Genomic DNA, 4,932 nt, shown 5'->3' on the forward strand with positions numbered 1-4,932 from the left:
CTGTCATCTTAGCCATGACCCTCGGCCAGTCTTCAGAAATGAAATCTCAACCTTAAACAATATAATATACAGGCATGAGTTCAGTTCAGTCGCTCAGTCATGTCCAACTTTTTGCGACCCCATGGACTGCAGGATGCCAGGCTTCCCTGTCCCTCACCAACTCCCAGAGCCTGCTGAAACTCATGTCCATTGAGTCGGTGATGCCATCCAACCATCTCATCCTGTCATCCCCTTCTCCTCCTGCCTTTAATCTTTCCCAGCATCAGGGTCTTTTCCAGTGAGTCATTCTTTGCATCAAGTGGTCAAAGTACTGGAGTTTCAGCTTCAGCATCAGTTCTTCCAGTGAACATTCAGGACTGATTTCCTTCAGAACTGACTGGTTGGATCTCCTTGCAGTCCAAGGGCATACCTCATTTTATTGTGTGTTGTTTTATTTATATGCAAGGACACTTCACAGATATTGTTTATTATTAATTGAAAGTTTATGGCAAGCCTTTGTTGAACAAACCTGTCAATGCCATTTTCCCAGCAGCATTTTGTACTCTGGGTCACATTGTGTGTAATTCTCTAAATATTTCAAGCTTTTATCATTAGATTTGTTATGGTGATCTATGATCAGTGATCTCTGATGTTACTATTGTAATTGTTTTGGGGGCACCCCAAACCATGTCCATATGAGGTTGCAAACTTAATGAACACTGTGGTGTTCTAACTGTTTCACAGACCAGTCGTCCCCCCACATCTCTCCCCCTATTTGGACTTCCTTATTCCCTAAGACATAAAAATATTGAACTTAGGCCAGTTAATAACCATCCAATGGCTTCTAAGTGTTCAAAAATGTTCGAGTTACATGTTTCTCACTTTAAATGAGAAGTTAGAGATGATCAGGCTTAGTGATGAAGGCATGTTGGAAGCCAAGGTAGGCCAAAAGCTAGGCCTCTTGTGCCAAACAGTTAGCCAAGTTGTGAATATAAAGGTAAAGCTTGGGAGGAAAATTCAGAGTTCTATTTCAGTGAACACACAGGTGATAAGAAAGTGAAACAAACTTATTTTTGTTGACATGGAGAAAGCTGTAGTCGTTTGGACAGAAGATCAAACCAGACACAACATTCCATTAACCAAGGTCTAATCCAGAACAAGACCCTAACTCTCTCCAGTTCTATGAAGGCTGTAAGAAGTAAGGAAGCTGTGGAACAAAAGTTTGAAACTAGCAAAAGTTCAGTTTATAAAATTTAAGTAGACACATCTCTCCATAACATCAAATTGCAAAATGAAGCAGCAATGCTGAGGTAGAAGCTGCAGCAAGTTATCCAGAAGATCTGGGTAAGATAACTAATGATGATGGTTGCACTAAACAACATATTTTCAATGTAGACAAAATAGCTTTTAATTGGAAGAGCCATCTAGGATTTTTATAGCTACAAAGGAGAAGTTAATACCTGGCTTCAAAGCTCAAAGGACTGGCTGACTCTCTTGTTAGGGGTGACTGCAGCTGGTGACTGCCTTCCGAAAAAAAATCAACCTAAGATACACTAGTAAAATATGGTTCGAATTTGTTTCTTATAAGAAATTACAAGATATACAGAGAGGTTTTTGGTAAAGCATTATCATATTTGTCAGCTATGAATATAAAACAGGAACACATAGAATGCTTTTTATTGAAGACATTCTAAAAACTATTATTAAGTTAATTTCAGCTTGAGGTTAAAAACTCTCAGTGTTGGGAGAAAGGAAGTTTTCAATCATGTGAGTGGAATGAAATCCCATCTAAAGTCCTTAAGGAGTGAAGGAGATGGTATTTCTGTCTTCATGATCTGCACAAGGCCTAACCTAAGTAGAATATAAATCCAAAAACTATTCATTAACATGATGTGATAGAGATCATCTACTTCTGCTCCTTCTTCGCTGATATGAAAGGACTGAGGCCCAGGGAGAGAAGACTAGGCATGGTCAGACTAGACAATTGTCAGGGGAGGTGGAACTGGGCCTCAGACCTCCTGACTCCAATCTAGCATTCCTTCATTTGTATCCCTCTGAGGCTGAGGCAATCCAACAGTCTGCAAAAAGGGATGTGTAGTGAGTTGTCTAGATTCTTTCTGAGAAGAGGAAACGGGAAATTCCCTGGAAAGTCTAATGTTCCATCTAGGAAGAAGGGGTCAGAGCTGAAGCTTTCTAATGTCAGGAGCAGATAAAGAAATAATATAGATGTGAATGCTTGGTTTTATGTAGCCAGAAAGCTTATTTAAACTCTAAATTTGTCCCCCAGCCCTCCTTCACTCTCTCTCTTTTCCTTTCTCTTTCTCACAACATATATTTATTGAGCATGTATTTTCTTTTTGCTACAATAGGCTACAAAGTGAGGTCCTACCTTCTGTACAGCCTAGGTTTTTATTTATTTATTTATTTATTTTATTAGTTGGAGGCTAATTACTTCACAACATTTCAGTGGGTTTTGTCATACATTGATATGAATCAGCCATAGAGTTACACGTATTCCCCATCCCGATCCCCCCCCCGCCACCTCCCTCTCCACCCGATTCCTCTGGGTCTTCCCAGTGCACCAGGCCCGAGCACTTGTCTCATGCATCCCACCTGGGCTGGTGATCTGTTGATTATATGTTTGATCACAGACAATCAAATTTTCAGTTCATAGTCCGCTAGGAATCAGTTGTCTCACCATAAGTCCAATTTTTCCTCCAAAGTTTGGATGATCTCTCAGATAAACACTAGATGAAAGGTTGGCTTTGGTTTGGGGGCTCTGATTGTTGACAGAAGCCTGTCTTTACTGGTGAGACACACAATGGGACAGACAGAAACAAGACAGATTTGAAATTAAACAGCAGTGCTCAATCTCTCATCTCACATTCAATCTGAAGCCTGTGTTTGCTGAATAGAATGGTGAGCAGAATTGCTCACTTTTTGAAATAGCTATTTTTTAATTAAAAAAATTTAAGCAAAATATATGTAAGTTAAATGTGTATATGTGCCACACTACTAAATATAAAGTAGTGTGCATTTACCCATAAATATAGAATTACAACTTAGTAGCTTATGAGTTGCTAAAAACGAACATCAGTTTAGATCAAAGAGCAGAGAAGGGCAAACAGAAATTTGCAAATGAAGCATTGCTGAGAGGTTGATGGTAAAAGATAATCATTATTAAGAGAAGAGAATTAACAAGAAGGATCTTCTCTTTGCCAAATGTTTTATTTTATTTATTTTTGACAGGAAAGTAGGATTTACTGGTGGGCATGAATAAGGAGGGGACAACATCAAGGCTCTCGTGACTGCAGGGTGACTGCCATTTGTCTGGAGGGCCACAATTAGGGGTATATTTGACCCCACATTCATCTGGGATGAGCTGCTTTTCTGCTACCATGTTTTCAAGTTTATCCACTTTAGACTTAGAAAATCCCCACTTTTTGGAGATGTGGATCTCCTAGTGGCCGGGGAACTTGAACTTGGCTCTGCAGAGGGCCTCAGTCACACGCTCATTGTTCTGTAGCTTTGTGTGGATGGACATTCTGCCAAATGCTTTACATCTTCTTCCAAGCCTTGTTAAGAATCCCAGGAGGTAATTGTCATTGTTTGTTAACAAAAATGAAACAAATTCAAGAACATCTCCAAGATCATACATTTGGCAAGTGGTAGAGTCAAGGTCTGAGCCTTGTTTTTGTATGACTCTGAAATCTGTGTCCTAAAGGTGACAGAATCCTATTCCCCAAGAATACAGCACAGCTTAGGATCCAATGCATAGAATTCTTTCCTTTATGTGGAGGCCTGCGAGAAATCTCCTTGGTCTTCAGTCAGGGATAACTTATTAAGGGCCTCCTGAACAACTGGTATGTTCTAACTTGAGCACACTCTGAGTATATCTTCTTATTCTAGCATTTATGTTCTACTGTTCAGCAAGAAATTTGTGACCCATCTTTAACAAGGTCAAGAATCTATTCTATGAGTTTTTTTGTTCTAACATTGCTCTTACCATTATGTTAACTTTTCTTTTATTCTGTGCATGGGCTGCTTTTCACATGCAATTATTTTGTCAGTTTATTTTATTGCACTGTTATAAAGCAATTGCTTCAAGTCCTTCCTATAACAAGGCAGAATATAGAGAATAAAATGAAAATCCAAACATAAGATGATTCACAATCAGAACATGGCTTTAAGAATGAGAGATTAAATTTAAAATAATAAACTCATAAACTATAGAAATGTGCATAATAATATAATGATACATGCTGTTTTCTTTATTGTTGTTGATATTAACCAAAGCATTTACCTGTTAAGTATAAGGATTAGAGAACTAGAAAGGAACAAAGGATTTGTCTGTTTAAAGAAATGGATTTCTTTCTTTCTTTCTTTTTTTTTAAATGACTGGTTAGATGGGTTATAAGTCAGGCATTATACTAGACCTGGAGGTAAAAAAAAAATGAATATTCTCTACTCTCACAATTGCCGTAAAGAGTGATTAGTGATAGGACAGCATAAAACCTTCTGAGATTACTGCAGTAATGATTGAAAGATTAGCCTTTAAAGTCAGATCTGGATTTAAGACTGTCTAATTGTGCTTAGTTGCTCAGTGGTGTCCAACTCTTTGAGACCCTGTGGACTGTAGCACACCAGGCTCCTCTGTCCATGGGGATTCTCCAGGCAAGAACACTGGAGTGGGTTGCCATGCCCTCCTCCAAAGGATGTCCCTGACGCAGCGATTGAACCCACATCCCTTGCACCTCCTGCATTGGCAGGCGGGTTCCTTACCTGCTACACCATCCAGTAAGCCCCAGTTCTTTACAAACTATTTTCCTAGGGTTGCTGCACCAAGCTGCCACAAACTTTGTGGCTTAAGACCCAGGAATTTCTTTTCTCACAGTTCTAGGGGCCAGAAATCAAAGCGTCAGCTGAGTTGTTTCTTTCTGGATGTTCTGAGGC

Source organism: Dama dama, chromosome 3, assembly GCF_033118175.1.
Source record: "Dama dama isolate Ldn47 chromosome 3, ASM3311817v1, whole genome shotgun sequence".
In the NCBI taxonomy this organism is placed as follows: domain Eukaryota; kingdom Metazoa; phylum Chordata; class Mammalia; order Artiodactyla; family Cervidae; genus Dama; species Dama dama.